We start from the raw sequence: 21,461 nt of genomic DNA on the forward strand, positions 1-21,461 counted from the left end.
AACATACATGAAAATTGCATGGTTTGTAATAACATCCCATGATTTGAAACTGTGTGAATTGTGTTGCTTGCACTTACTGTAGTGACAGGCATAATCTTTTCATTTCTCCTTTTAGGAAGAATGTTTGTATTGGGGAATTAAGAGAGTTCCAATTTAAGGTATTAGTTTCCTGAAACCTACCATTTACAAACACTAGAATCTCGTTTATACTCCTTGTGGGCATAAAACATCAGCACCTTTTAAATTTCATACATACAGTAGAGAAATACATTGGAAACCAAGACAGAAGGTAAAATATAATGCAGGTGCTCCATTTGTATTGTTGCGAAACAAACAGCTTTTCCAAAAAATAAGTGAGAATATAGAAGCCGACTATCATAGTTGTGTGTAAAACCCGAAACGGGCTTGAATGGTAGCCCAATATATAAAACGGCAGCAAAACTCACCTGAAAATGATGCAAACACACATGAAGAACAGTTTGAAATGAGAAAGATGTACCAATATGCTGTCATTAGCCCATTACTGCCCCAAATCCACATTTTATCATGAAAAAGTACCCGGAATGGGCCGGAATGCTAACCTAATATATAAAATGGCAGCAAAACTCACCTGAAAATGATGCAAACACACATGAAGAACATTTTGAAATGAGAAATGTGCACCAATGTGCTGTAATTAACCCATTTCTGCCCCAAATCTACATTTCATCATGAAAAAGAACCCGGAACAGGCCAGAACGCTACCCTAAATGATGCAAACACACAAGAAGAACATTTTGAAATGAGAAAGGTGCATCAATATGCTGTCATTAACCCATTACTGATCAAAATCTACATTTTGTCACAAAAAAGTACCCATAACAGGACGGAACGCTACCCTAGTATATAAAATGGCTGCTAAACTCACCTGAAACTGATGCAAATATACATGAAGAACATTTGGAAATGAGAAAGGTTAAACAGTGCCTGTCATTAACCCATTACTCACAAACATGGTCTATAGTGATGTGTCTGCCAGTACCTGGCTATATGGAGTAGAACTTGTCAGTTAAAGGTATGAGGGTATGCTTCATGGTAGAAGAGCACAGTCTTATCACAGAAGTGCTTGAGCATATGGTGAAAGAAGCTGGGCACTTGATGCCAAAACTGGCAAATGATGTCATTGTTATGAGATCTTGTACTGCACACTGTTGCCACTGGTGTAGTCTCTTGGCACACTGGCAGATCTGCAATGTAAGGAGAGTTGGGGCAGGGGCTTGGTAGTGGGATTGAGAGAGAAAAGAGCAAGAGAGCTTTGATGTACTGTTGGCAGCTTCAGTTCTGAGAAATCGGTCACTGAGCATTGGTGCATTTTCAGTTGGTAGCCGTCATGTGGAGTTGAGGTATGATTATGCATGGTTTGTTTTTATGCCGGGTTGGGTGTTGTGAAGTGCATGCGGGTTGTGGTACGGTAAAGGTATGGTCGTGTCCAGTTCAGAGTTTGCAGGTGAGTATGCAGAATTTGATAGTTTGTAGTACGGTTAGTTAGAAGAATTGCATGTCTAACTCACACAGTTAGGCTAAATGCAAAATATGGAATGCAGGTGGATATATGATATTCGGTAATAAGAGTGATGGTGTTTTACTGAAGTACAGTAATGGCTGTACGCCCCGCCCACACCACTCTTACCTTGTCCATCACTGTTGGTTGTCTACGTCAGGCGTCCATGGGCAAACAGGGAGTGGAGTGGAACTGCTCTGAAGGGAGCTTCCCTTTGCCTCTGGTCCTTAGCCGATGACTGTTCAGGCAAGGCTGCCCTGGAGCTCTTCGGAATGAGGGACACGTGATTCGCTCACGGCCCAATCTAGGGGTTGCAGGCGGGTCGGGTGTGCAGGGGGGAAGGTCAGGGTGGGACTGGGAAAGAACCAAACAAGCAAAAAAACACATAGATGAAATGAAAGTGGAGGGAGAGGGGACCGGAAGCGGAAACACAAGAGCAGGGGCATTCACAGCAGTGTCTGGTAGGGAGGGCTGCACAAGTGGAATCAAGTGGATGAGGGGAGCACATGCAAAGGAGAAGATTCTCCGCTCTTCGCTACCTGTTGGGACAAGTGACTCGCTCAGGATAACTTGGCTAGTGCTGTGGATATGCTTATGATTGTATACATTCCACTGCACAAGTGGGAAGGCACAGGCAGAGGAGTACAAAGTTGTGTGACAAGTTCATAAAATGGGACAAGACATCTGAGTATTCTGCATTGGTCAATACCCACATTCAGCAATGGCACTAAGTACAATTCACCAGTGTCACTTACCACCCCCAGTGCAATAAATCTGCAAAGGTGAGAGACATTACTACATGTATATTAGAATAGATTTTATAACATTTAACGACATGTAAATAAATGAAATAACATTGTAAATAAGATGCTAGAACATGGTTTCCAGCTACCAATAAGACATTTATGGATGAACTCCCTTTCACAACGTATGCCATCCCTTTCTTCAAACTCTTGACCAAGCCACCTGAGAGCCTTGGGAGATCATCTCACTTGTAGGATGTCAGTAAAACCTGCTTTCTTTTTCTGTTAATCTAGCACACGAGACATGCTGATTGTGTTGCCTGACCCAGCTGCATCTTGCAAATGTGCTAACAAGGCACATAAAACGTAACATAAAATGTCTTTCAAAGGTTGTCCATAAACTTTGATGCAGTGTGAGTGTCATCTTTAGGTAGGCATTTGTTTGTATTTGAAGAGATTTATTCAGTTTTTTCAAATACATAGTGCTTCCCTAAATGCACTTCGGACATTTGTACAGACCACTAGGGAAATGTGCTAGGTCAAGGCAAGACAAATGATACCAGTCCTGGCATAGTCCATGGCAGGGTATCATTTTTGATTTTGTTTTTTTTTTTTACAGAGTTTACCCATGAAACAGAGGAACCAAGTTGCAGTGTAATAGTCATTTAATGCTGTAGATAAGAATTCAACAGTGGTTGTTGCCTCGTTTGGAGGATTCCTTGAAAACTGTATATTAAAATCTTTCTTTATATTCTGCTTAATCTCTTTCTTTAACTGTGATTTTGGGAGAAAGGATTTTCCACTAATTAATTCCATAGCTATCCACTGCCACACAGCAGTCATGTCTGCAGGGAAATGAACAAGTGGCCCACTATACAATATATGTGCAAATAAGCATAGAAATAGTTCAAAGCTGGATGAATCATGCTGAGCTGGTACATCATGAGGAGCATGGATTGTCCAATTAGACCAGTCAATGTTGGATGCCATCTGCACGTCCATGAATGTTTGTAGCATGTTTATGTACTTTGTGTAGAGGGTTTGATTGGAGTCTAAATATAGAATCATCTTCCACTTCATGAACACCAGCATAAGCACCCAGTGAGTATTTTGCACATTTGTGGGGATGATCAAGATGGCATTTGCCATAATATTTGAATTGATGCTGAACTCGTTAACACTTGAATAGTATCCACGTAAGTCAATGGAATGCATTATGAATGAACTGAAAACACTTGCATGTACATGACATTCAGTGACATGTTTTAGAGAAGCTCTAGCAAGCAAGAAGCCTTCAATGACTGTGTCAACCAGCCAGTTATCGCCTAAGAGAGACTTCATGTCTTCAACATTGATGTAAATATGTTGAACTAGGACACTCTGCATGCGTGGATAACCTGGTATTGTTATGGAAGGGACACTGTTTTTTTGTTTGTTTAGGAGAGCTTGACTGCTGCAGTACACCCAGATCATATTTGTCTACCAGAAATGTGGTCAAATGTTCTTTCTTGGGAACATTCTCATATGGGTTAAATTGTTTGGTATGTTTCTTTTTTGCTTTAATGTCTTCCTGTGTGTAATCAAATTTAGTTTCACTCAGAATAGAATCTGTTGTGGCTACAGTATGCAGCTCATCTTTCTGTCCATTTTTTTTCCTTCCAGATTTGCCTTTTCCGACATTCATCGTGAGCTTTTTCAGAGAGTACACTATTCTTTTCTTACTTGAACTCTTACCAGCTGACTTCTGTGCAGCCAGAATGTGGTAGCATGTCTGTGAACTGTTGCAAGAGCATGTTTCCACTGGGAATAACTTTACCACATACTTTTTGTCTCGTAATATGGTAACTAGCAAACATCCAGACTGTGCGTGAAGAAATACTCGGTTTTGCTTAACTATCAAGTCTGCTAGGCCTTCCATTTTATTTGATTTGCACTCATCTCCTTTTGATATTGTAACAGGCTCTTCACCATAGTGACCCTTCTTTATAAAGTCCACTATCTTTTCCACAGGTATCATCGAATGGGAATTGAAGATCACCAGAATTAAGTTTTTTGCCAACATGCCTGTTCGACAGGTGATAATTCCCCATACCACACTTTCCTCTCAACACTTCCTTTTGATAAAATGCTTGCAAAAAGTAGATTGCCAATATCATTTCATCCATGTGCTTAGTCAGTCTTTTCATCACTGCATTCATGCTTTCTGACACATTAGTTGTAACTCCACTGGTTTTCCTATAAATGCCAACTGTTTCCAAGACCCATCTGCCTGCCTTTGTCAAGATGTCTTTGCTCAGTTTTTCCTCAAAATATTTAACAGAAGACGCACTCCATTCGCCCAGGTACGTCATTTAGGGGTCGCCAGAGGTCGCAACTGCGACATCTGAGGTCTCCCTTGCAAATTCTAAAAATAATTGGCAAAAAATTACAATGTTTATTTTTTTATTTTTAATAATGCAAGCCCATGGGCTGTGGCTAGCACCATGTGGCTCTTTACCTCTGGAGTGGCTGGATTTCTTGTTCAGGGCCTTTAAAAAAAATATAAGAACAGGAGTGCCACAAGTCTAACACTTTCAGCACTGACCCTAAATAAGAAAGAATAGGAATACCAAATGTGTCTTTCTGGAATTCAATACAATAATTGCTAAACTCATTAAAGGTTTATTCCAGGCACACTTCAGGGGGTGAGTCAATGATTTCAATGATTTAGTCTGTTTTAAACGCCTCAACTCAGCCTTTCATCCTTCTGAGGTCGATAAATGAGTACCAACACAGTTTGGGTGATATTGGGTGTATATTTTTTCTATATAAATCGCTTAAGCGTAAGTGCTATATAATGCACATCATTATCATTTGGTCATGGGCGTCTGCTTGCATTCACGGTAATTTGGTAATATGGGCCTATACACACTGATCTTAACAAGGCATATGGTGATCCATTCTTGTATGAAATGTACATCACATTATAATGATATTGTAACCATATTTTTCGTAGTGTACAATGCTATGTGATGCCACTTTCTGTTTTGTCAATGGGTGAAAGGCTGTGTTCCATCGCTTCCCGCGATATCACTTTGGGGTGGTGTCAAATGACATCACTTCCTGTGATGTCATCAGGGGTCAGGGTCGTGTGATGTCACTTCCGCTACCCCTAGCATTTTGGTGAAATGACGTCCCTGCATTTGCCCTTAGTTTTTCAAACAATTTTAGAATGTCTCCTTCACTTTTGCAGTCTAAGAACTGTACAACATTATTGATGTACACGTTTGTCTGCTTTTCCTCCTTCATAACCTGAAACCCAGAATTCATCGTCTTTCAGTATGTGGTTTCAACAAACCACATGCTTGCATCTTAGAATAATATTCTCTAGAGATTTCACAATAGCAGATTCTCTGTATGTTACTATAGTAACGGAACTCTGGTTAATTTGAGGCATTCATTCTGCTACAAAAGAAACACATGTTTCATGAGCAATCGTGTGTTTATCATGAATCAGTACAAAGGCAGGGATTGCAGGATTTTCCTTAAACAATGAACATTGAAATATTAGTGGAGAGAGGTAAAAAAATCACCTAATTGAAACGTTGTGGCATATGAAATGAGGGTTCTCGAATTCAACTTCATCACTTCCTCAAAAATATTAATAATGTCTGGAAGAGCCAAAGTTACAATAAGTTCGGGAACCAGAGAGTAAAGCCATACAAACCCTTGCAGTACATAGAGAAGCTCGTAGATGTTATATAAATCATCATGACTGATATTACTTTTCTGTTTCCCATACTTAAGTTTATTTTTTATTTACTCTTTATTTTTCGGCACTGTAACTCTCATGTGGTTAGGGGAAGCATCGCATTCTACTATTTTTTTATGGTAAACTGAAGTTGGACCTAAATCTTTATTTTCAGCAATTTCTTTCAGCACAGATGGTATTGTGCGAACATAAGCTCTCAAGGGGTATTTTCTCATATTTCCATGAGGCATGCATGGCTCAGGTGTTTTGTCTTCACCTAGATAATGGACAATTACTTTTTCAACACTTCCATCAAGAACTTCATAGCCATATCTGTAAAATGTAACTTCCTCTCTACCAATTAATCTTTGGCAGTATGTCTTCCACACCAGAGGACTGGCCCTCCGCAGAGCATGCCTTCCTTTTTTAATCCATTTATATTGATCACATCTCCAGTCATCTTTTCTATGCTTTTACCCTTCATAAATGTATAGGAACACCTGCCCATTTTCTGGATTAGTTGATGGAAGTGTGGAAATATTGCCTTTTATGTGAGGCCTTCAAATGTTGAATACTTCTTGTGGTGAAAGCGGCGGTTGTTTGTTCATATAAACTATGCTGCACATTCTGGAGGAAAAATTAAAAATATGAATTCAATTCAAAATGAACACTGTTTCCCTCACACCCTAAGATCATTACAAATACGCAGGCAGGTGGTTTGTTACTCAGAATGGACACAGTGATAAGGGATGATGTCGGGACATAGTTATAAAGGAAGCAAGTCTGGACTTAGTGGCCTATTCTGATGGAGATGTAATAATGTTATAGATGTATAATTAATGGGTGAATTCCCCATTTGGAATGTACTGTTTATTACACCTGTTTCCTGTCTTTATAATGGGACCTATTCTGCTAGAGGTGTAATATTCCCATGGGATTGTTCCACCTGTAGATGAATAGGGCCCATTACAAAGATAGAAAACTGGTGTAAAAAGCAAATGTACATTCCAAATGGGGAATTCACCCATGAATTAGACCTCTAGCAGAATATGGCCTTATGGGCCATGGGTGTGTTACACCTCCAGCAGAATTGGGCCCTTAGTTCCACACTATATACTAAAATGGGCCTCTATGTGCTGATAACCAGTAACCTGTGTGCATCAGTGGGGTAAACACCATATCTTCAGCAGCTTCACTAGAAGCCCTTCACACTGATTCCTCTAACTTTCCCTACTCTCACTGATTTTCCTAGAAGGATGGCAGGTCTTCTGATCAGTAAAGACACGCCATCCACCTCTCTCCCCAATGACTTAATCTCATTTTCTTTTGATTATGTTTGTATTCAGCTCCTTGCTTCACCTCCTCTTGCATAATTCTCATCTATTGACCGTCTTGAATCTTCAATCTCTCTTTTCAAATGGCTTAGACTTCTTAATCAAATCTCTGCCACTGAACTCCTGGCAATTCAACCTTCGGGACATGACTACAGCCACTGTCTTCACCTTGACGCCTCATACTCTGACTGTTTTCTGGTCACCCTCCACAATCAGTCGACCCAATTTTGCTGAATCTCACTGGACTAAATAACTCCTCATCAAAATAAAGTCAGGCCCTTCCTTTAGGTGTTCTTTCCATTGTTACCAACGCCAGTGAGAAGGCCTTCCAATATTTTAACCTAGCACTAGTGCTCTCATTGAGTACCATATCCTTGTTGCCCGTGTCCTGAACCTTGGATTTCCCCAACCATCCAGCATCTCAGAACCTATTGTGAGGGGTAAGAAATGTGAGGCAGAAACTTTGTAAAGAGTTTTCAACTTTAGCCATTTTATTAAATAAAAAGGTTGGATAAACGCCTCACCCTCTAAAATAAACTAAAGAAAACACTCTAACAAAAGGATATCTGTCCCTCACACTTGCACATTCAATAAATCAATAAGGAAATGTATGGCAGTTCAATCCAACAATTATATATCACATAAAACCACATTCACAACATGGCCACTGCCTCTTCTCATAACCTGGGTTGATTCCCCTTCCCCAGGTTTGAGCAAGGTTTTGCTCCACAGTTCATAAGAAATCAGGAAATTCTGTTTTGCCACAAAGTTCCAACACAGCTCTTGCGGATTCAAAACTTGATAATAAAAAGTTCAGTTGTATCAACAATGTACCAAAATAAGTGATAGGTTCCAACTCCTCCTGGAGTAAGAACAGGTTTTACATACGTCTCCTTCAAGTAAACAACTGTGTTTGTCAGGATGACATGCCCTTGTGTCAGGAGGATAGCTCTGGGGCAACATGCTCACCTTGGTAGCAAAACAACGCATAGCAACACAGGTTCGATCCCCGGGTCCACGCTTAGAAACCTCTGGGTATTAAGCACATTAAAAAGAACCAATTACAATTGTGGGTGGCTTTAATCTTAAGGTCAATGAGGTGGAAAACTTTAAGGTTCAAAGCTTTCTGCCCTCTATGAAAAAACTCTCCCTCCTCTAGCAGGTTCATGAACAGACCTATTCCTAAGGTAACACCTGGGACCTTATTTTCCCAGCATATGCTGAGATCACTCTTTTTGCAGCCTTTCAAATCCTGTGGTCGGATCATTTTGTTGTTCCTTTCACCTGGGGCATTAAGGGCCCACCATCTGCTCCACCAGCCAAATTAGTCCAGCGGTGTGGATGGCGCTCATTATCTAAATCTGATATGACCTCTTTTATACTTGCCCAACTTTCAGGGCTGTCCCCTGTGGACATGAATTCTTTAACTAGTACTCTGACCGCAGTTGCATACAGCCTTGCTCTGCTCAAGACATCTAGGCTATCTTCACGCCCCTCTCAGCAGTGGTTCATGGACGAGATGTGTGCCCTTCACCTACAACACAGGCAGATGGAGCGAGAGTGGAGGTGCTCTTATACCCCCAGGGACAAGCTTGCCTTGTCTCTGGTCACCTCCCAGTATGACCTTGCCATTTCATGTGCCAAACGTGTCTATGTTGCATCTCTTAATGTAACTTCTGTGACTCACCCCATGGAGTTGTTCAAAGTGGTTCGTAATCTCTCTACTAGTTTACCGGTTCCTGTTCCCTCCTCACAGGCCCTCTGTAATTCCTTGTCCACATGTTTTATGGATACAATAATTTCTATTGATTATTCATATTGATATATTTTATTTGTATCGCGCCCACACACAAGTGTTTCAGAGCGCGATGAGACAAGGGAGGGGAAACAAGGAAGGACAAAACAACCATCTTACTATGCCCAGTGACATTAAGAACGTGCAAGTTCCAGGGAGAGGGAAGGGGAAAGTGCGAGCGGAGGAGTGGAAAGTGCTGAACACGTGATAGAACAACAGGTAGTGCAGCCAGCAGGTGGTAAGTGTGAAAATAAGGTGTAGACGGGTGTATGATAACTGCTTGAAGGGGACTGTAGGGTAGCAGATATGGACCTGTATAGCAGGTCCCAAATAAAGCCTGCACTCCAGTCGCCCATTTTGAAGTTCCAGGAACGCTCACACCAAAATATGTGACGTATGATGAGCAAATAAACCAGCAGAGAGCCACAGTGGGGCTCTGCCCCGTGTTTATTAGAAGAGCAACACCTATTGAAGTGCTGGTACCCAGAAAACCATAGACAGTAAGGTATCCATTGAGGAAACCCTACCAGCAAATTAAAAAAAATGAAGATTGCCTAAGTGCTGTCCCGGAAGAAACCAAAAAGGCTTTAATGGAAGACGAATGGTGATGTCAACGAGGGCCCGGGCAGACTCACAGATAGAAGAAATGATGACCCGAGAATGACACAAAGAGACAAAATGCCATGAGTAAGGATATCGTGAACCTAAAACAAAGGAATGATGTCCAAATGTAAGAGAATTAAGCTGTAAGCAATATGAAGACATTCGACCAGTTTACACCTGTAAATATGCTTGGAACCGCAAGAAAGCTAAGGAAACCGTGCAGCTTGCTATGCTTAGTGGAAAAGTAGTACGGCAAGTGCCATTATACCTAATCTACCTCAAACAAAGCACTTTATTATAAGCTTATTTCTACTTTGCACAAAAGCAGAACCAACCCAGGTTACTAAAGGCCAAACGTGAGAAGATTCATATTCTAGCAACATGAGGAGAGACGGCTGAATCGAAACTCGGCAGAGGCAACTCGTGCCAGGGAAGCCAAGGTCATACCAATAGAAGCTATGAACAGTAGCTACTTTTAATTGAAACTAAGAACAGAATATCCTGCCTCTGAAGGATCGAGATAAGAAGGCGAAGGCAGTTGGCGGGTGAAACAAAAATCAAATACACAAATTGAGAGAAACAAGACAAATTCGCGGTGTGGGAATCACGTGACCAGCCGAGCAAGGAGAAGCACGGGTTCACACCTACGCATGGCCCCAGGCCAGATGAAGATATCAGGACCTTTCTAGACTGAAGATGCAGTTTTGAGGCCAACCACAGTGAACTAATTGACACCTGGCTATTAAAGTAATGATTGATTGTAACCATAATCGGAGGATGGCCGGGTAACGAAGGGGCACCCTGCACCTGGCTGACCATTCTGCATGCTGCTAAGCAAAGTAGACAATTATGCATGGGGTTGGTGCCAACCCAATCACAATGGACCAAATAATCTAGGGTCCTATAGTTAGTAGAACCAATGAGGTGTTGTAACTTTTGTGACGTCGCCAGTAGTCATTTCTGAAGGAAGGGCTTAGACGCCCACCTGACAGTGTTTACCCAATCCCCTCACTCCATTATCATATACAGATATAGTACCTATAGTAAAGTTACCTTTTCCTGACCAATAGAATTGCATGTTAACTTTTGAGTGCTACACGTCAATTATGACGAGTTTTGAGTATAAATGTTACAACTTATATGAAGTTTGTTGGTGTTGAAGCAAGAAGGACGATCTCATCACTGCTGATATCCATGACTCACCGTTTTTTGTACTCGTCATTAAACTGACTCTTTGCCAAACCATTGAGTTGTCCTTATTGATTGGTGTTAGAGTAATGAATCTGCACCCCCATCCATCTCAAGGGTGCAGCTATCTTGTCTTAAAGTACTTCTGAGCAAACTCGGCTCTATAGGTCGGCAGGGGGTCTAGAAATACACTTGGTAGCAGCGATCGGATGGTTATCGATTATTGATTAGATTAAGACACCCGTTGACCGTCGACATAAAGTAACTCTAGGTCTTCGGCAATATCACAAGTCCTTTGCTGAGTAGATTGTGAAGCTCCCTGTGGACAGTGGTAGTGTAAAAGAAGTCTGCAGACCAGGGTCTGAAGGAACCGTGTTACCCACCTAACGCCTTCCCATTCCTACGGGCAGCTGAGTGGGCGAAAGACCAAGGAAGGCGGTAACAAAGGTGGTGATCCTGAGGGTCCAGAGAGGAAAAAAAATGCAAACGGTGAGTGAAAAAGATTGAGGGGCCGATTCATGGAACAAACGTGCCCCGGAAATCCCAGCGCAAGCAGGCGCAAGGATGCGCAAGCGTGAGAAAGCAAGCGCACGTGCACGCGTGCGATTCAAGGAAGGAGCTGCGCTACTTTCCCACTGGTTGTGCGCCAAATTGAGATCCCATCCCTGCCAGAGTCGGGAGTCGGCGGTCCAGCAGGGGTGTACACCACAACCGGAAACCAGCTGATGGAGGATGTGCAGGCATCATCGGACAGGGCACATGGAGAGCAGCAGCAGGAGCAGCAGCAGGAGCAGGCTCTAGGTGGGAGCAATGATGACTCGGGGCCATCGACATCAGGGGGGCAGGCATCGGCCAGAGGGCAGGAGGACCCTGGAATGGATGTGTCTTCCGTGTGGCTGCGGTTGGGCCAGCGTATAGGTGTGGAGCGGCGACGGGCGGAATAGGCGCGGCTCACCATGGTGAGGGCGGAGTTCTCCATGCGTCGGGCATTGAAGCGAGCAAAGTGCCTTGAAGTGTCTCGCAGGGAGATGGAACAGGCCATGAGTGCCTCCCTGTGAGACCTCGGGGCCAGGGCAGAGGCCCGCCTCCGGGACATCGACATGGAGTTCGATGATGCCCTGGCCCGGGACACCACAGAGTGAGCCGCAGGACTTGCCCGCCACCATTGTATATAGTTAGATAGTGTTAGGTTTCCTTTCCTTTTTTTTATTTTGGTTGCGCTTGGACAATGCACCACGTTTTTGTATATAGTTTTTTATTAGGTAGTATTTTGGGTAGGTTTCATTTCATCAGTTGGGCTCATGGACCCTGGATTGTTCATTTGTACATAGTTCACCATTGGATTATTCTCATTTTTTTTTATTTTCACCATGGAGCAATGGATTTCATTTTCTTTTTTCCCTTGGATTTGCTTTGTTGGACTGTAACTTTGGACACCATTTCTTTTGGATTTCTTTGGATTATGATTTCTTGTTTTTTATTCTTTTAGGGACATGCAGCATTTCTTTAATTATTCCCATTGTTGTGTGTTTTGTTTTAATTACATTCATGTTGTGTTTAATAAAAAATTGTCTTCATACTTCGATGTGTGGTATTATCTCATTGGTTTCATGCATGTCATGATATGGGTTTTCACATTCACTTGCACCCATTGTGTGTGTGTGACGGACATGTGTTCATTTACATACTTGCCTTTGGGGTTGTATCATGTAATTGGCTTTTCTATGTGGGTGGATGCAATACTTGGTTGGGTCTTTGGGCTGGGGAGGCTGGCCATAAGGGCCATGATTGAGGATCGTCATGACGTGGGGGCGGGGGGACATGAGTGGGACATGAGTGGGGGCCTGCTGGCAGGTGCCCTGCACTGCTGGGGGGTGGGAGTTCAGCGGGACATGAGTGGAACATGAGAGGGGGCCTGCTGGCAGGTGTCCCGCACTGCTGGGGGGTGGGGTGCAGGGGGACATGATTGTTGGCCTGCTGGCAGGTGCCCCGCACTGCTGGGGGGTGGGGGTGCAGGGGGCATGAGTGGGACATGAGTGGGGGCCTGCTGGCAGGTGCCCCGCACTGCTGGGGGGTGGGGGTGCAGGGGGACATGAGTGGGACATGAGTGGGGGCCTGCTGGCAGGTGCCCTGTACTGCTGGGGGTTGGGGGTGCAGGGGGACATGAGTGGGGGCCTGCTGGCAGGTGCCCCACACTGCTGGGGGTGGGGGTGCAGGGGGACATGAGTTGGTGATCAGTAGTGCAAGCTGACATGTGGCTTGGCTGGGGGGCATGCCCATGGTGGATGGGCTGCCTGCGGGACATGACCAGGGGTGCAGGGTAATCCCCTGTGGTGTAGGCTGCCTGCAGGGGACGTGGAGGGTGTAGAGGGAACACCTGGGAGGACCCACACTGCCAATTCATGTGTAGGACTCCCCGCGCACCCCAGAAATACACGTACCATGCTCAAATCGCGTGTGAGACGTCACGTGAACCCCAGTTATACACGTACCCCACTCGCACAGGGCCATTCGCATGTGAAACTTCCCGCGAACCCCAGTAATACACGTACCCCACTCGCACAGGGCCAATCGCGTTTGAAACTTCCCGCGAACCCCAGTAATACACGTACCCCACTTGCACAGGGCCAATCGCGTGTAAAACTTCCCGCGAACCCCAGTAATACATGTACCCCACTCGCACAGGGCCAATCGTGTGTGAAACTTCCTGCGAACCCCAGTAATACACGTACCCCACTCGCACAGGGCCCTTCGCGTGTAAAACCTCCTGCGAACCCCAGTAATCCACGTACCCCACTCGCACAGGGCCAATCGTGTGTGAAACTTCCCGCAAACCCCAGTAATCCACGTACCCCACTCGCACAGGGCCAATCGCATGTAAAACTTCCCGCAAACCCCAGTAATAAACGTACCCCATTCGCACAGGGCCAATCGCATGTGAAACTTCCCGCAAACCCCAGTAATACACGTACCCCACTCGCACAGGGCCTTTCGCGTGTAAAACTTCCCACGAACCCCAGTAATACACGTACCCCACTCGCACAGGGCCCTTCGCGTGTAAAACTTCCCCCGAACCCCATTAATACACATACCCCACTCGCACAGGGCCAATCGCGTGTGAAACCTCCCACAAACCCCAGTAATACATGTACCCCACTCGCACAGGGCCTATCGCGTGTGAAACTTCCCACAAACCCCAGTAGCACACGTTCCCCGATTGCCATGGTGGTACAGGCGCTGGATTGGGGATTTTGATGGCTTTTCCCTGCGCGAGGGGCGTTCTTGGGGGCGTAACTGGGGCTGCTGCAGGGTCGCTGCGCCACTGTGCGCCACGGCTGGTTTTGGTAGCTAAAATCCATGAATACGCTGTGCGCGGAAATGGATTTTAGCGCACGTGGCTGGCGTAGAGATTCACACGCGCACACTGTGCGCCAGCCGCGTGCGCCACTTGTGCGCTAAATTCTATGAATTACCCCCTGAGTGTTTTGGCAAAAGTGCATGCTTTAGAACAAGTAAAGGAAAAAGGTAACGGAGGGAGAGGGGGAAAAAACCAAATATAGTCCGAAGTAGAGAAGAATGTATATATCTAAGGGGAAGGGAATAATGACTCGAGAATAATTAAGTAAAAAAAGAGAAGATACCGGGGAGGACACCCGAGAAGAGAGAGATTACCGGGGAGGACACCTGAAAAGTGAGAGGATTTCCCTTATTCCTACGCTTTTAATACAAGCGGCTAGAAGAAACGTGTATCCATAGTCCCAACTAAAGGGGAACAAATAGACTACCACAGCGATTAAAGACGCCTTGAAAGGGATACATATAAACTCCATGAAGGGGTAATGATTAGAGGCAGAGTTACCTGTGACCAGCTGGTGTTTGTCTAGTCTGTTAAACGTCTGTCTTACATGTTGTTTGTTGTGACGTCACAAGTCGAAAAATTTCCGTTGAAAAAACTGATTTTAATTTTACGCAATTGAATAGCTAAGATAATATCGCATGCAAATCAATGTTTTTTGGGTAAAATAGGAGATATATAATTTTGTGGAAAAAATTGGGATTGGAGCTTACAGTGTTTGGTGCTCACTCATAATGTTGGAAGTTGTTTAAGTCACGTGAAGCGTTGACAAGTGTTAAATAAGGAGAAAGGGAACATATTTAATCATGGAAGACATAACTCCATTGGCACACCTATGCAAACAGTTGCCGAAACATGCACCTAAGTTAAATAAAAATACAGTACAGAGTGGGTTAAAGGAACCACCCACAAAATGTTTATGCCATGGCCACAGGGTGGGTCCTTATCTAAAGCTGTCTTGCAACACATGATGACATATTAGCACACCACATACATGGCCAAAAAGTTAGACAAACGCCTCGCTGTTCTGGAACTTTGGAAAATGTATGAACAGGGAAAGGAAGAGGGGCCGCCAATAGATTGGATACTTAATGTATACACAGAGGGGGTGAGATGCCTACTGCACCACCCGCCCCATCCCAAAAGAAGGTTGAAGAAAACAAAGACGAGGGGTTATACCCGCTGAGAGAACTTAAAGCAACTACAGGGTATAGTAATCCGGCATATGAGTCACCTACGAAAAGTAGTGATGAAAATCAAGGGAGAGAAAAGGATAAGGATATCGCCTCTAGGGTCCCAAGGGACAAGGAGAGACGCGATGATGAGAGAAAGGACCAGACACAGACAAGTGCATCTCTTGATAAAGAGAGAAGAGAAAAGATGGAAGGGAAACGAAGATAGAACTGATGAGATAGCATTCGCAAAAAACGGATGGATGGGAGGGCAAATTTTATTGAAACTCGATGGCAAAGGCATTGATGATGCGAAACAAAAGGAGAGACTAGACAATGTACAGAGAAAGGGGAACAAGAAGGGATTGAGAGACAAAAGAATAAGGAAAAGATAGACAAAGGTGAGAACAGCTATATCGTGAAGTGCAAGAAAGACAGCTCAATCGCAGACACAGAGCAGCCAATGATCAAGACAGACAGAAGCAGCAAAGGTCAGAGGAAGAGCAAAGAATCTGAGAGAATAGAATAAAGAGATGGAGGGATGAAGAAATCCAAAGGGCAGATGAACGTAGAAATTAAAAGAAAAATTAAGAAGATGGGGTTAGAGAAGAGGCGAGGAAACGCAGAGAATTCGATGACGTTGTAGAACACAAGCGAAGACAGAGAGCATGCAATCTTGAATATCTGGAGAGCGAAGTTAAAAAACCTGACCCAGTGGTAGATTGGGACGATATCGAAGAATTCTTCCCTGCATACTATTCAGTACCAGGAACGTCTAGGGCGAATATCGAGGATGACTTTGACACCGGAAGCATCGGATAAACGATCAATAGAATATATGATGAAATGGGGTTAGAACAAACACCACAAGGGGAGGGGGAAGACGCTTGGAGAGCACTCAGCTATACGACACTAAGGATGTCTCCCGAAGTAGTGGGAATAGAGAACTATCCCTGGATAGATTAGAAATAAGTAGGAATAAAGACGACACAAGAAGTGGCATGAGTTGGGCACAAACAATGTCTGACTCAGAAAGGGAAGAGAGCGAGGAAAAAAAGGAAGGGAGAAGGCACGAAAGACGACTCCCAAGGGAGAAAGGGATAAGATGGTCAGACACTAGTGAGTCTGCACCGAGGGCATCAGAGTCAGCCACACAGTCAGACCGACATGAAGAAATATCTCACGGTCAGAGGGGGGTGTCATGACCGCCCTATGTGGACAGGCTAAGGACATTGCCAGGCAGGCAGCGATGCAGGAATAATACCCCTGCAATAGACAGGAGAACAATGAGAGAAGAGAGAGAGAACTATTCATCCCAATTCTCGTTACTCGAGAAAGGAGGGGCAAGACCACAATATATTCCATGGCTACACATGGATCGAGAAAACTTCTAATGCTGACATCGGGAGCTGAAAACTGGATACACGAGTTAGAAAAAATGACAGGAGAAAACACGTTAGCTATAGGGGATATCAAGAGTCTCCTAATCCCCATACTTGGTGAGAGAGCAGACGACGTGTGGACACGGGCAGGTTACCCCGGTGTGACCACAATTCATACCGCGCATGATGGAGCTCCATTTAACAATTGCAGAGCCGCAGTATGGAAGGCACTACGAGTGCTTTACCCAGACACTTCCGATATGGGAGCTATAATGAAGCGGAAAATGAAGGAGTCTGAGGATCCTTTGATTTACATACAGAATTTTCAAGACGCGTGGGTACTCGAAACTCATGAATCTTGGACGAAATCTATACCTGTGTACTACCATATATTGTGCCAAAGGTTGCCAGAGCCGGTACAGAAACAGCTCAAGAAATTGGTAGGAATCGAGGCTAAACCTTGTGCAGAAATACAGCTGACCATTGCACACTATTGCAGGCTACTGCAAGAGAAGAATCGCAAAAAGGAAGCTGCACGAAAGGGTGAGGAAGCTAAATTGATGCAGAAGAAATTGTCAAAATATGCTCGAGGGAGCAATGATAACTAGCACAGCTGAATTGAGCATGCAGCAGGTCAATAATCCGCAGCAGACTAATTAGGGCAGTACTGGGTTTTACCCCAGAGGAAGAGGATTTAGAGGAAGAGGATGGCAGAGTAATCAGGGAGGTTTTCAGAATAATCAAGGAGGTTTCCAAAACGTGCAGAATGGCAATCAAGGTATGTCAAATGGGCAAATGTTCAGACCACCGGCAGTATGTTGGTTGTGTGGGATGACTGGTCATTTAGCGCGCACATGTAGAAACCAAGGCATGATGCAAAACGGCCAAGGTATGGGAGCAGGCATGGTAAATCCACCTGCAGTTTTACCACAGTGAGTTGCACAGAATCACACGGTTCAACAGCAAACACCAGGAGCTCAGCAAAACTCACAGCCCCAACATATAGTGAGTTTTCCACAAGGGCAGTCCCAACAGTCACCATTGCAATTGTCACAAACAGCGAGCTCAGGGCAGACCATGAACCCTGGAATGAGGAGTAACACTGGTGATGGGGGAAGTCCATTCGCACAAGGTGGGACAAAATTATATATGGAGTAGGACTGCTCACTGGGAACCCTGATGTGTTCTATCCTATCAGTGACACCAGACCCTCACCGTGAACCTAGGGTGGATGTCGTTATAGGGGATAAAGAATATTCCTTCTTAGTTGACACGGTTGCAACACGCTTGTGCATACATGAAGGCAAGTTTTCCTTGTCCGATAAGGCCATAGATACTCAGAGTTTCAAAGGAGCTTCAAGTCGTGTTCCCTTCACAAACACACTTCCAGTCTCTATAGGAGACTGTGAAATGAATGTGCCGTTATTATATTCACGTCAGACCCCAGTAAACATTTTGCCAGGGCTGCCTGGCCTTGCAGACAGAAACATGAGAGCCCCAGATGAATTTCTATTTAGACCAACAATACCGATGTACGAGGAGAACGGGCAAGTATTTCCCTTGATGATACACACAGCTGCAGTATGAGGGAGAATGGCCTTAATAGATGGTTATGACGATGAAGGCCGACAATGGTGCGCAGTGATCGCCATTGAAGAAGGATATTGATTGACTGACGTCACCGATGACGATCTGTTTGAAGAGCAAGCAGATATGGGAGAGACAATGGTGGAAGTGAGTCTCACTTTTTGGGTGAGAATGATCAAAAGAGAAGTGCCTCAGAGAATGATGTTGGCACAAAACCGTCCTGAATATTTTGATGACGACATGGCCCAGGTGCCTGTCTCAGTATGGACTACAGGACCCTATGACGTAGGCCTCCTGAAAGGGGTTGGAGAAGTGAAAATTAAACTGAAACCAGGAGCAATTTTACCAAAGCACGACAATATCCCATGTCCAGAAAGGCAGATTAGGGGATTTTTAAGACAATTTCGGCTATGATGGAGCAAGGCATCTTAGTGACATCAGAGTCGTCATGCAATACTGCGGTTTATCCCATCAAGAAATCAAAGGGAGGGTCTTGGAGACCAATCCAGGATTTACGTCCAATAAATGATATTGTTGAGGCTGAGTTCCCTTTAGTCCATAACCCGGCTACAATCCTATGTAATATACCTGTTGAGGCCAAATATTTCATGGTAATTGACTTGAAAAATGCATTTTTCTCAATCCCGTTGCACCGTGACTCACAAGATCTGATGTCATTCACGTTCATACAGATGCGTCTGAAAAGCACAAGGCTACCCCAGGGGTACTGTGAGTCTCATTCTATTTTTAACAGAGTCCTACCAATGGACCTGAGCAATATTGCATTGGAAAGCATTGTCCTACTATATGTGGATGGCATCTTAATTTGCAGCACGACAGAGGACCAATGCAGGCATGATTCTGTTCAGCTATTGACTATACTGGCCGAGAAAGGATATAAGGTTGACAAGGAGAAGCTACAATATTGTCAACAGGAAATGCTGTACCTAGCCAGCTGATCTCACATGAGCGGAAGAGGGTGGCTCCAGAAAGGGCTGAAGCCATATTGAACATGGCCAAGCGCCACACGATAAAACAGATGCAGAGCTTTTTAGGCCTATGCAACTATGTCAGAGCATGGGTCATCGACTGTAGCTCTTACACTGAGCTTTTACTTTGGGCCCTAAAGAAGGCCCAAGTGACGAAAGAAAAGATTGAATGGTCTGAGACCATGGAGGAAGGATTTGCTGAACTCAAGAAAGCTATTTGCACAGCACCAGTTCTAGGGATTCCCAAATATGCAGAGGTATTTTACCTGTTTTCACACACCAATGGCAGTGCCATGACGTCAGTGCTCACTCAGAGAACCACATTGGAGTACAAGCCCCTGGCATACTATACTGGAAATTTAGAGCCAGTAATGAGAGGTAATTTCCCGTGCGAACAGAGTTTAGCTGCCGCAGCGTTCGCAATAGAGAAAGCTACAACCATCATTAATGGGTTGCTCAATGACATTATACGTCGAGCACTTGCTTTTTGCCATTCTAGAGAAACCAAAGATCACATTGACTTCTCGGAGAGCTTCTGCTTATGAAGTGATCATATCAAATCCATCGATTAAGATAGTCTGATGTAAGATAGTGAACCCAGCTATGTTTATAGCAGAGCCAGTCACTGAAGGAGAGCCAATACATGACTGTGCAAACTATGAAGAATTTTATGATGAGATTCCCAAAGTGAAAGAAAATGCTTGGGCAGAAGGAGAGAGTGTCTTTATTGACGGTTCTTCGAGGATCGATCAAAGTGAGGGACAAAGATATACAGGTGTTGCTCTGATGATGCACCCATCAAATGGAGAATTCTGAGTACTTATTAGTGCGCGGATACCCTCTCATTATTCAGCGCAAGCAGTAGAATTATTGGCGTTGATACTCGCCATTGAGAATCACGCAGACCAGGAAGTAATGGTGTACAGTGACTCTGCCTATGTGTCATCCACAATGCACGCAGGCTTAGCGCGCTGGAAGAGGTGGGGCTACCTCCAAACAGACGGTACACCAGTGCAGCATGCAACCTTATTGGACAGGCTGATTAAGGAATTACAGCTCCCAGTGGGCATAGCGGTCGTGAAATGCGCCGCCCACATGAAGGGGACAGATTTGACCTCACACGGAAATCAAGCAGCAGACACTGAAGCCAAGCGTATGGCATCTAAAAGTGAGACGATCATGGAAGTGGAAATCACCCATACCAATGAGAGAATGCTGGTTGCACGGATTGCACCTGAAAGTTACAGTAATTTGGGGCAAACACAGCTAATGGAACTCTAAGGGGAGGCACCACGGGAAGAGAAGAATCTTTGGAAACAACAAGGGTGTTCTTTAAACCCCTCTGACAGCTTGTGGTGACAAGACAGCACTGGTAAACCAGTGATGCCTGTAGCCCTATTAAAAATGGCGCTTGAGCAGTTGAATTATCCAGCACACATGACAAAAGAGAATTTAGCAGCAACACTCGCAGAAGACTGGTTCATACCGAATTTAACCGAGCACGTTGCATTCTTTATAGTAAACTGTATGATCTGTCAACAATTCACAGCTGGGCACACATTGAAGGTAATGAGAGGAGTCATCTCAATGCCAAATGGGCCTTTTCAGCACTTGCATGCCGATTGCCTAGATATGATTCAAGTATGTAACGGGTACAGATATTTAATTGTTGGGGTGTGTCCATTCTATAGATGGATTGAGGCAGGTCCCTGTACACACCCAGATGCTACCAGTGCGGCCAAATTGTGAGAGAAGTGTTCCCCAGGTGGGGGGTGTGCGAGGTCATGAGATCAGATAACGGAGCTCACTTTGTAAACGAGACATTTGAACAGATTAGCTTGCTGCTTGGTATGAAGCACAAGTTCTCATCGGTGTATCATCCGCAAGGTAACGGGATCTGTGAGAAGCTCAACCGCCTATTAAAGGAGAGGATAATCAAGATGAAGCTTACTCTAAGAAAGGGATGGTTGCACTGCCTTCCTTTGGCATTGTATGCACTTCGGATCCAACCCGGTTCCGACCACCATTTTACGCCACACGAGA

The sequence above is a fragment of the Ambystoma mexicanum genome, chromosome 7q, assembly GCF_040938575.1.
Source record: "Ambystoma mexicanum isolate Mex_15411 chromosome 7q, UKY_AmexF1_1, whole genome shotgun sequence".
NCBI classification, from domain to species: Eukaryota; Metazoa; Chordata; class Amphibia; order Caudata; family Ambystomatidae; genus Ambystoma; species Ambystoma mexicanum.